At 40.3% G+C, this 12,648-nt stretch overlaps 1 protein-coding gene across 2 annotated transcripts in view; it reads right to left on the minus strand.

Moving 5' to 3' along the window:
- Nucleotides 1-294: 294 nt before the first annotated feature.
- LOC140135478 (uncharacterized) overlaps nt 295-12,648 on the minus strand; it is a 61,614-nt gene continuing 49,260 nt past the window's right edge. The window contains exon 3 of one of the 2 annotated variants that reach the window (XM_072156996.1): nt 295-396. The gene's annotated coding sequence lies outside the window, so the exon portion shown is untranslated. The remainder of the gene's footprint in view (nt 397-12,648) is intronic. The other variant, XR_011856521.1, reaches the window with a different exon arrangement.

A 12,648-nucleotide genomic window follows, 5' to 3' on the forward strand; every position in this document is an offset into this window, starting at 1 on the left:
TGTTATTTTTGATATGTGACACAATCTGGTCCATGGAGGCCAAAGACGGCAAATTTGAAAATGAGATATAAGCAAAACGGGTCACATATATATAGATCATGAATGGTGGACGGCAAAAAAAGGCCTGGAAAATCAAATGTGCTTTTCTCAAAACTGCATTTTTTTCCCAGAAATCTGCTGTGCTAGTTGGATTCCTTGCAGTATTTCCTTTCTGAAAATGTATACTTTTATGTATTTATCATTTACTACAGTTGTAGGTCTGTGGAAAATATGTGTGTTTATACAATGTACTCACCCTTTTTTTGGTGGCAATGATGGTATTTTCTTGACATGAGTTTTTGGAAACCATCCTGATGTGCCGTTACGCTCTCCTAAATACCATGTGTCCTGCTCTTCCTTCAAAGTCACCAAAATGCAATAAAATAAAGTTAATACCATATTTACTCTATCAAAGTTTCTACTTTTTGTTTGATTTTACCCAATGGTGTACTTATATAAAGAATAAGCCTGAAATGCTTTAATTACCAAAAATAAGGGTTTTTATGAAACTCGGATTCCGGTTTAATTGCCAACCATCAGAATAGGAGCAGAATCATTTATGTATAAACTATGCCTATGTTACTATGCTACTTAAGTTATGTGAGTGAAGCTAGTGGGTGTTTGGCAGATCAACATCGAAACATTGATACAGACATTGATATAATATTGGATGGCTGAGCATGATACCATAACATATCGGATGAGTCATAAAAATATCGGACGAGCCAACGGCGAGTTTGATATTTGTATGACGAATCCGATATGTTATGGTATCATGCGAAATAAGCCATCCAATATTATCATTATTAGGTTTTCTTAACTCCTAATAACCCTGAAAACATAATAATGAATAATATCGGCCGGTATTTGCATTTTCCAAAATGGGGCCTTTATATGAATGCATGTTTTGGGCAATTTGTAGCCATATTTAACCAACAATAGACAACATGTCCATTTTATTCTTTTCTTGCAACACACAAGTTTCATTACAATTGAGGTGGCAGCAGGCGCGTCGCCATGGGGGTGTAGGGGGTGTGACACCCCCCGCCGATCCCTAAAAAAAGGGAAAAACAAAGAAAGGAAGAAAGAAAGGGAGAGAGAAGGGGAAGAAAGAGGGAGAGAGGGTGGAGGGGAAAACGTACACTCAGTTCAGTAATATAGGCCCTATTGGGCCGGTATATGGGGCCTACAATGATGTTGGCCAGGCGCGTTGAGGTGATGTGCACAAAGAATTAATGATTTTGCAAGATCATTATGTGCGCATCCCATGACGGCCTCCACACTGCGCCCTTTATCAACACCAATGGAGATTAGCCATGGGCATAGGCATAGATCCCATGGGTACGCATTTATTTTGGCAAACCCATTTCTGTGAGTAGATCTGCGAGTCGCCCCATTGGAAATTCCTTCTTTTTTTCATCTCAAACTTGAACATGATCACGAAGTCTTAAAAATGACAGTTATAATTCCATCCTTTCTATTATGTAAATCATAAGTATGAGTGCTACCAGTAGGTCAGCTCCTCTGATGCTTGGAATAAGCATAAAGCTCACAAGCTGGATTAAATGAATTAAAAGTTGTAAAGGCCTATGCATCTTCCTTCAGCACAATTTTAGGACACAATTGTCCTCATTGTGTTCATTTTAGCATTGAAATTGCAATTTTTTCGCACGCTTTATCCGAGTAATGTTCTTTTAGTAGCAGATCAGTGAGACAATTTGGAAATTTTGCCCCCTGGCCCGGTGACTCCCGTACATCCCCCTTTGAATTTTGGCATTAAAATAGCAAATTTTCACAATTTATCAATATTTGGTTCACTTAGTTTCCCGGTAAAGGAATTCTGGGGACAGCTTGGAAAAACTTGTTGTGGGGGAGAGGTAATGGTTGTCAGCGCCAGGGGTGGCAATCATGTTGCGCAGGTGACAGCAAAAGGTAAATTAGGCTACAGGCCAATACCAGCCAAATTTATTTCTCGACACCCCCTCTGAGAAAATGGTCTAGCGACGGCCCTGGGTGGCAGAGTTTCCATAGCAATGGGTATTAACATTAAAGATGTCATGTGCGCTTAACAAAAACATTGCAACTAATCACACACTACTGTCTGTCCAATTAACTTAAACACCCAGTTTTTGTTACTTATTTGAAAAAATATCCACTTTCAAAGAAAGTCGTGAAAGCAAAGTGTTAACATTCGCTGAGACCTAACGGGATTTTGTGTTTCCAAAGCATTGAGTGAGAGTTTACCAGAAATTCTATTGAAATTGGAAGGTTTGTCTCAACACTTTAAAAATAATCTGGTAGAATTTGGGTACCAATATTTTGGAAGGTCTCATTATACAGATTTGTAGGTATGGTGATTTTGGATAGTGATGAATAGTAAATTAATTATACTCCTCACCAAAAACATTTGTTCAATATAATTCAGTTCATAAAATGCAGACAGTGTTTCTAATTGGCATATTTATTCTTAGTGTATTAACGCTGCTGTGTACTCTAGACATTGTTTCTTTCATGCAAAATTGAGCTTTTTTGAAATGTATTTACTTTGTTATGTTTTTTATAAATACAAGGAAAGAAAATCCAGATTTGTAAACTCTAACTGCTCTATTTTATTAGCTAAAATACAGGTTTACATTTACTACCTTACATTATCTTGCTGTATTTCAGCTAGAGCGCCAAACGACAAGCTTCCGGGTTTTTTTTGAGAACAATACTGTTATGTAAGATGAAGAAGAAACCCGCCTCGAGCCCGCCCTACTCATTATTTCATTGTACTTATTGCAATTTGCCCACACATTACGTAATCAACACAAAGCTTTTGTGAGGAGTGAGTGGATAAGAAATTGACAGCGGAGGACACGAAGGACACACCGATTGTTAGTTGTCAATCATGAATTGCCGCAACGTTTTAATATTTTACTGCATGGCATTCCGCAAGCACCAAGACAAATTATGCTGTATTTTTCCAAAGATCATCTCATATGAAGTAAGCTGAATGCGTTCTGTACTTTTGTAACATTCCGATCGCTTTTGATCACCAATTATCGGAGAATTTGCTTGAAAACACGTGAGTTCATGTTGTGTAAACATAATTAGCATAGACACAAATGAAATTACGATGCAATACAATGCAATTTGAATGCGCAGCAGATCTATAGAAATAAGGCTGCCCGGTTTTATGCAGAATTAGACCACATCTGTATTTTATGGATTTTATTTAACTATTTCACTCGATTCCGCAATTTAAAAGGAAAGAAAATCTTTGTTGTACCATCGGGGTACACGCGCGCAACAACGCATCGCGTTTTATAGTCTCGCAATTTGTTAACGCACAGATACGCTACGCATAGCTTATCTGCATGCGCGGCGCATCTTATGGAAGCACCACGGAAGCACTGATTATACAAAAACCTAGCGGTCAAATGGCTCCGTTTCAGCTGATAAAATGTGAATTTTTTCCAGTTCTTTCTCCCAATTTTAACATCAAGATATGAATAGATTTAGCCCAAACTTCTCAAGGGGCTGTGGATTTACCCAATGTTCACGTAATGTAAGGTAGAAAAACAAGAAATGTTGCATTCTCCTGTGAGCTTTGATCAAAGTGCAAAATGTGACCACTTTAAACTTCAACGGCCTTTATTTCAATGTTCATTTTCTTGGTATAATGACGATTTAGGTACACGATAACTCAATAAATACAGCATCTACAGGTAAGCAATTATGCTCATCATAAATAGCATGATCGACTTAAGGTGGTATTGGATGCATTTTCTAGAAATTAGGAAATGCTTTGCACATGTTTTAAACAGATTAATTGAGTAGGGTAAAGTACACTGATCAATATGCCTTTTGTTTGGAGCACTGAAAACGGACATATAGTTAATATAGTTAATGAGCTAAAAGGACTGCAAAGGCTCATTAATATGTAATTTTTGCCAATATTTTGCTAAAAATCCATGCATAAATGTTCAGGGTACTTTTATTTTGCATACTTTTGCCCTGAAACTTGGTCAAAGTGTTTCTAATATGTTCTAATGTATTATATAGTGAAGCCGCCCTTTAATTTTCATATTTGCATAATTAATGAGCTAATTTGCATAAATGCTAATTAATTATGCAAATATGCAAATTAGGGGGCGGCTTCATTATATAATACATTAGAGCATATTAGAAACACTTTGACCAAGTTTCAAAAAAAATGCAAAATAAAAGTACCCTGAACATTTATGCATGGATTTTAGCAAAATATTGGCAAAAAATTATATGTTAAGGGGGTACTACACCCCTGCCCAATTTTGTGCCTATTTTTGCATTTTTTCTCCAAAATTATAGCGCATTGGTGAAAAGTAAGATTACGTATTTAAATCGAATAAACGCCCCGGGCGTTACATTTTCCCAAGGGGGCGTTTATTAGAGGTCATTTTAGCACGAAAATTCCCGTTAAAATCATTAGGTAAGCTTAAAAGTCACGCTAAAATGACGAACTATGACCTTTTGACACTGACTTTTGGTTCACTTCCGGGTTCGGATGCAGATTTTCGCCATTTATTGCTGCTACTCGCGACCATGTGAGCAACTTGGTAAGCTTACACAAAATAGCATGGAAATATCAGAATTTTTGAAACATCTTGGTTGAAAAAAAGTGGTGGGGGCGTTTATTTGAGAGGGGCGACTATTTGATGAAATAAGGTATGTATATTATAGGGGCAAGGACTACAACTACTGCACTGAAAATTCAGCAACTCAAGGCAAGTAGTTATTGATTTATTGATCAAATATGTGTTTTCCCTCATTTTTGACTGTAAATCCACAACTGTTGTTTGTGTTGAAATAAAATTTCCAGTGCAGTAGTCGTAGTCCTTGCCCCTATAATATACATATCTTACTTGTCACCAATGCGCTATTATTTTTGAGAAAAATGCAAAAATAGGCACAAAATTGGGCAGGGGTGTAGTACCCCCTTAATGAGCTTCTCCAGTCATTTTAGCTCATTAACTATATTGATTATTGATAAAAACAATAAGATATAAAGAAAATATAAATTGATATATTTTGAAAACCGTATGTCCGATCAAACAAAAGGCATATTGATAAGTTTGCTTTGCTCTACTCAATTAATCTGTTTAAAACATGCTTAGAGCAGTTTCATAATGCCTCCACAACCACCTTAAGAAGCGGTCTCTCATTTTTATATTTTGGTCTATTTCCGATTTTAGGCATCATTTTGTGCAAATAGGCATTTGTGAATTTTGAAAAGTTCATTTATGGTCAATATCTCAAAAAAATAAGGCCAATATCAAAAAACTAAAAAAACTGTTTTTGGTATGATGTCTCAAGACTAAGAAAAAAACAAAACAAACATTTTTGGAAAGACTGTTTTTTTGTTATGATGTACCGAACAAAAATTGCCAAAAACTCACTTTTTTTGTGATTTTCTTGATAATTGTTGTTTTTACCCCAAATCTGTATTTATATTAAGATTTATTGATGTCTTGCCTTTATTAAAAAGTATACTTTTATATGTCTTTAATTACAAAGTTATGGCACGTTTACTATATGCATGTCTGAGAGTACACAGCTGCCTTTAACTCAGTGATCCCAGCTGTCCTTCAGCCAATTACAACAATTCGGCGTGGTATTTGAATCTTCTTCTGTGCATGGTTTTGGCTTGGCCCAATTCTAAAAAAATACAAATTGTATGCCCTATGAATGTTCTGATGTTATTGGTGAGGAGTATAATCCACAACTAGAAGGCTATATATTTGTACACAAATACGGCTATACCCGCATGTTATCGGTGTACCCAAACTTACAGTCCTTATTTGCTGAGGACTTAAAATAAAGAAATTGTAAAAAGTCGCCCAATTGGGCAGAAAATGTGTAAAAAGTGAAAGTCCAAGTCACAAGCTTTAATTGAATGTAGGTTGCACTGTCGTAGCACTTAAAATAAAGAAATTGTAAAAAGTCCCTCCCAGGGGAGTCGCTCTCTTACTCTCCATAGGTTGCTGTTGTCAGTCTCTCTTACTCAGGTAGTATGTAAATTAAATGAAACAGCCATTTCAGAGGGAGTATGTAAATTAAACTGAACAGCCTTTTTTGGGGCCATTTCAGAGGGAGTGTGTAAATTAAATGGAACAGCCAATGGGTATGTAATTTAACTGGAACAGCCTTAACGTTTCACGCTGGTATTTCCAATTATGATATAATACGATCTGTCTGTTTAGTCCTACGTGTGTGGGGTGGATGGGTGCGTGCGTGGGTGTTTGTAACAATATAATTCTCAGGTGCTATCTGTGTACAAATTGCTGAGGACTTAAAATATAGAAATTGTAAAAAGTCGCCCAATTGGGTGGAAAATGTGTAAAAATTGAAAGTCCAAGTCACAAGCTTTAATTTAATGCAGGTTGCACTCTCGTAGCACTTAAAATAAAGAACTTGTAAAAAGTCTCCTGCCAGGGGAGTTGTCTCTCCATAGATTGCTGTTGTCAGTCTCTCTTATTCACAGTGAGGCTATGCAATGTGATTAGGGAAAACTATTCCAGAGGGAGTATGTAAATTAAATGGAACAGCCATTTTAGAGGGAGTATGTAAATTAAACGGAACAGCCTATTTTGGGACCATTTCAGAGGGAGTATGTAAATTAAATAGAACAGCCAATGGGTATGTAATTTAACTGGAACAGCCTTAACGCTTCACGCTGGTATTTCCAATTATTATATTAATAATTATAATACGGATATGTCTGTTTAGTCCTACGTGTGTAGGGTGGGGAGGGGGGGGTATGTGGGTGTTCATAACAATATAATTCTCAGGTGCTACTGTGTACAAATTCTGAGCCCGGAAGCTGCTTGATTTGATGAGAAACGGCCGCCCTTTGTTTTAACATTTAGGGCCATGGGGCCCATAATATTTGACTTATGAGGCCCATGGACATATGTTGAAGTTTAATTCTCTAGTGCTATCAGTAGACTCAAGCTGGGCACTGTAGCTGCTTTATTTACTGAGTAACGGCCGGCCCTATGTTTTAGCGGTTTGGGGCCCTGGGGCCCATATAATGTAATATATGGGACTCACATGTACATATAACAACGTGATTTTCAGGTGCAATCTGTGTACTAACTCTGAGCCCTAAAGCTGCTTTATTTACAGAGTAACGACCGGCCCTATGTTTTAGCGTTTGGGGCCCTGGGGCCCATATAATGTAATATATGGGGCTCACATGTACATATAACAATGTGATTTTCAGGTGCAATCTGTGTACTAACTCTGAGCCCTAAAGCTGCTTTATTTACAGAGTAACGACCCGGCCCTATGTTTTAGCGTTTGGGGCCCAGGGGCCCATATTATGTGACATATGGGGTACATATGTACATTTGACAATATAATACTGAAAACCTATCTGTGTACCAAATCTGAGCCCTGTAGCTACTTTATTTGCTGAGAAACGGCCGGCCCTTTGTTTTAACATTTGGGCCCCTGGGGCCTCTAGCCTTGTACATCTGGGGCCAAAATGGGTAAAAGGCACATCTACAATTTAGGGCTTATAAATGTGCAACATATGAGCCCTAGTGCCCTTGTAGCTTTAGAGCTAGGCTTGTCAATCTGTTGCCCCATATTTTTAACATTTGGGGCCCTGGGGCCCATAATATATAACATATGGGGCTCATGTATACTTGTATTTATAGAGTACCCCTGGGGCTATCAGTGTACCAACTCAGGGCCCTGAGGCTGCTTCATCTGATGAGAAACGGCATGGTTTGTGTTTTTACATTTGGGCCCCTGGGGCCCGTGACCTTTGACCTCTGGGGCCAAGATGGGCAAAAGGCACTTCTATGGGGTAGGGCCCATAAGTGCACCACATATGGGCCCCAGGGCCTTTGTAGTTTTAGCGCTAGCCTTGACAGAATGATGTGTTTGATGGAGAAGAAGGAGATGGAGAAGGAGAAGAAACTAGATGACACTGTTGTGTTTGAGCAAACACGAATATCTATGTCTGTGATTTCCCCTACCCCCCCCCTTAACACATCATGGCACCCTTTACCCATCCTGACACCCCGTAATATGTTTAATACTAAAAGACCTATCAGTATACCAACGCAGGGCATTGTAGCTGCTTTATTTACCGAGTAACGACCGGCCCTTTGTTTTACCGTTTGGGGCCCTGGGGCCCATATTATATGATATATGGGGCTTTTATATTCATATAATAATATAATGCTAAAGACCTATTAGCGTTTCAAATCTGAGCCTTGTAGCTACTTTATTTGCTAAGAAACGGCCGGCCCTTTGTTTTAACATTTGGGCCTCTGGGGGCCCCTAGCCTTAAATATCTGGGGCCAAAATAAGCAAAGGCCAATCTACAAATTAGGGCCCACACTTGTGCCACATATGAGTCCTAGTGCCCTTGTAGTTTTAGAGCTAGCCTTGTCAATCTGTTGCCCCTTATTTTAACATTTGGGGCCCTGGGGCCCGTAATATAAGACATATGGGACCATGAACACTTGTAAATTTAGAGTACCCTAGGGCTATCAGTCTACCAACTCAGTGCCAAGAGGCTGCTTTATTTGATGAGAAACGGCATGATTGGTATTTTTACATTTGGGCCCCTGGGGCCCGTGCCCTTTGACCTCTGGGGTCAAGATGGGCAAAAGGCACATCTACGAGGTGGGGCCATTAAGTGTACCAAATATAAGCCCTTGGGCCCTTGTAGTTTTTCAGATATGCTTGTCAATATAAAGGGTCTGGAAAAGGAGAAGAAGGAGATGACTAAAGAGCATAAGCAGAATATCTATGCCCTGTTCCACAGGCATAGATAACCACAGGATGGGAAGATACCCTGCATGCTATTGCATGCGGGTATAATACACTCCAGACGCATAGTAACTTGCCCTATCATTTGTTATAATGCACCAACTGACATCTTTTGAGTTATAGAGGTTTTGCATGAAATTATTGATTGGCTCCAAACAAAGGATTTGAACCGGTGTCCTTCACCGTAATCATGGCACAGTGCAGTACATTATTGTCATCAACCTATTTGATCATAGTGTAAATTTATTTGTTATGTGTGTGAGACGAATTCTCACAGTAGATTGCAAACATGCTTTTGTTGAATGCATTTGAGTAGACTGCCATTATTGTGAATTAGTAAAAGCATCTATTTAAGGTAGTAATGTTTATTTTATTTCATATCGCAGCCCTAAGGCTGAATTACATGGAAACTTACAATTTTAAAACACATCAAAAATATATGATATTACATGTATATACAACAATCAAAATTACTATATTGCACTTGACACATTTCAAAACACAATTTATCACACAGCAATAAATAAGTCATGCAAATAAAAATTACAAAAGGGGTAAAATTTCATAAAAGTCAGCACAATGGCATATAAAAACAATGAGGGGGCTGAATGAATTAAGTTAGCAGGACAGTCCTGGGCAGGAAATATAAAAACTGCTAATTATTATTATTCAATAAACTAATAAAAAATGGGATGGGGCTACCCTGGAAGCGCGAAGTTCTGGCAAAAAGCTGGGACAATTTGTCAGCATTGCGTAGGTTGCGACCATGGACCCTGCCCCTGACAGGGGGAAGTAAATCATTTGTTCTGGTATTATTGGAGAGCCCTTCGGCAAACCTCAGACAATTAATGATCCACCCTCCTGTCACAGAGAGAGTCCAGATCACAATCACTCAGTGCTTCAGAATAAGATGTGAAATTCCTGCCCAGGACTATCCTGCAAGCTCTTCTATTATTATATTGCATCGATGATAAGGATCAAAGAAAAAAGGGTGGTATCACTGATCAATATGCGCCAATAAATGGATTAGGGATTAATCTAATGTGATAATCACAACCAGGCACATGTAGCTTCCACGAGTGCAGAGACAGAGAGAGAGAGCCCATCCAGGCTCAGTGCACCTTAAGGGCACACAACTATGAATCAACTGGCGTAACTACCTCTTTCTCTCTTTTTTTTTTTTTTTGAAAAAAAAAAGATCACTTTCCTCACAAGGAAGTGAGGATAACACTACTAAACAACTACTACTAACAACTGACTTGCAGAAACCAATCTAACAGCTTATGTGAATGAAGACACTGCTGGTTAGAACACTCAAAATAGGCAATGTGCCAACAGTCAATAACATCAACAGTTCAAGAGTCTTTTTGTCTGCAATGACAAACTGACATTCAACATGAATGTAAAATGGTTCAAAGTTTAAAGAAGTAAACGTCAGTTCCAGAGTTTTCTTTTAGAATTCCAAATGACATACGTAAATCAGTTCAAAGTACAATGAAGTGACCATATAGGAGGACACCGATGATGGATTAATGTCATAGTACACAGTGACCTGTCCATTTAGTTTAACACATAGTCTTTCAGGTGCTCAGGAAGTTTGTGAGGGCGCCATGAATGCCTTTGTGTGAGCAATGGTGGCATGATCTCAGGGCCAACCATACTAGCTTGGGGGATACTTTCACTAACCTCACTGCTGTTACCGGTACATGGATTAGACTGTGCAACCAAACCGGAGGTATTGCTGGAGCTATGACCGCTATCGCGCAAGGGATCGCGAGGATCGGACTCAGAACTGGGGTGCGAGTGATTAGCATTCCTGGGCAGGGGGTCACAAGTAGCAGGTGTGGACAACTCGCCAGGTATGAAAGGAGGCTCTGGAGGAGTACATTCAGGGACCACTTCAACAAACTCGGAATCCTCGGTGGGTGGAGACGACTTGGGAAAGGGACGAGAATCCAGGTCAGGATAATACTGGACCTTAAAGCACTCAGATTTCTTGATACGATAAGAAGTATTCCGAAGCTGAGAACCCACAAACTTGCGGATGTTGCACCATGGGCCTTCGATAGTAGTGACTAAGTAGCGATCTCTAGCATGAGATTTCTTGCGATCTGAGTAGAGGTAGACAAGATCACCAACCTCCAACTCTGCTGCTGGGGAGGCAGAGGCTAATGGGGCCTTTGAATGAGCACTGTGTGGGTGGTTGGCTTTTCGCAAGGCATGCTGGGCCTGAATCATTTGACAATCAGTGAAAGGAACCTGCTCATTGGTAAACTGGTCTCGCTGAAACCACATCTCACGGGCTGAAAGACCTCGGGATCTGATGCGAGTATTAAGGGCTGCAGTAGCAATGGCAAGTGATAATGCTGTAGCCGGACCACCTGTAGAATCTTGTCTGAGCAACTCATCTTCAAGCTCACGAATGGCTTTCTCAGCAACAGGATTCTTGTTATTATTTTTAATACGACCGATCTCAACCGATAGATGGTAACGTGTGAGAAGTTTGTCATTGGCGAGTCGAACAAACCCTGGTGCTGGGTCAGTACGAATGACTGCAGGGGGGCCATCAAGTGGACGAAGTTCAATGCACAATTGAATCAGGGCATCACGCAACGTGCCATGTTGTTCATTCTCGACAATGCAAGAAGCTGTGTAGGGGCGTTGAGGTTTCGCGCAGCACAAGGACTAGCTGGCGGCTACGCTTCAGGATATCAGCTGCAAAAGAAATGCCAACTGCATCGGGAGGGTCACTTGAGGACTGCTCGATCAATGTCTTAGGGGCATTGGACAGAGAAGCACACTGGTGACAAGTTGATGTCACTTGATCAATAGCCTTGTCCATATCAAGAGCATAAAAGTAACGCTGGGTCACCAAACTGAGCTGATGTTTGGAGGGATGGTCAAGTTGGATGTGCAGGGCAGTGAGAAGACCATTTAAGACCTGTCTGGGAACAACAATACAATCGCGAGTTGGGGACAATGGTTGATCACGACGAACAACAAGTAGGCCATCTCTAGCGATAGATGCAACCTGCAAATAGCGCTTCACATCTTTGACAGAAGTAGCTTTCTTTGAAGGGCGAGTGCCCTGAACTAGATGAGCATGTGTTCGTCGCAGATCCGGGCATTCCTGCTGAATAGCATGCCAGGCTGCTTTGCTGGCAAAGGGAGCTTAGCTTTCCGGACAGAATGTCATGTGCGGAAACACGAAGGACAGTTGCTTCCTCTTCACGCTTTGATAAAGGAGCATATTTGACAAGTGGGCTCAGTGCAGTCAGGGGCATTACGACTAGCAAAGTCTGAGGGGGTGTTAGCTGATCCTGCAAGATGACGAACAGATGCTTGGAAACGACTGACAGTGGAGAGGAATGTGGACACGCGAGGACTGGCTGAAAACTCACCCGGCAGAGCTTTTCATATGCCTGAACACAAGGTTTGCTGTCAGTGAGGATACATGTCTTGTGTTTGGACTGAATAACATAGGGACTGAAGTGCTTGGTGGAGGCAGAGATAGACAGCGCCTCAATGTCGCAGGGTAACCATGTTGGCTGTCGATCACGCAATTTAGCACTGAAGAACCCGGCGAGGAAGAGTTTGTCATTGCGGGAAATATACAATGTCGACCCAATGCTATGTTTCTTCACGGATCCATCAGTAATGATCCAAAGCTGATCATTGGGATGGGGAAGTGTGACTGCCCTAGCGGAAGACAGTGCTGCTTGAGCCTTGTGAAAAGCAGTATGCAGACTATCAGACCATGTAAGCTCTTCAGTTGATTGGTGCCCTGCAATAGCATCA

Source organism: Amphiura filiformis, chromosome 16 (assembly GCF_039555335.1).
Source record: "Amphiura filiformis chromosome 16, Afil_fr2py, whole genome shotgun sequence".
NCBI lineage: Eukaryota > Metazoa > Echinodermata > Ophiuroidea > Amphilepidida > Amphiuridae > Amphiura > Amphiura filiformis.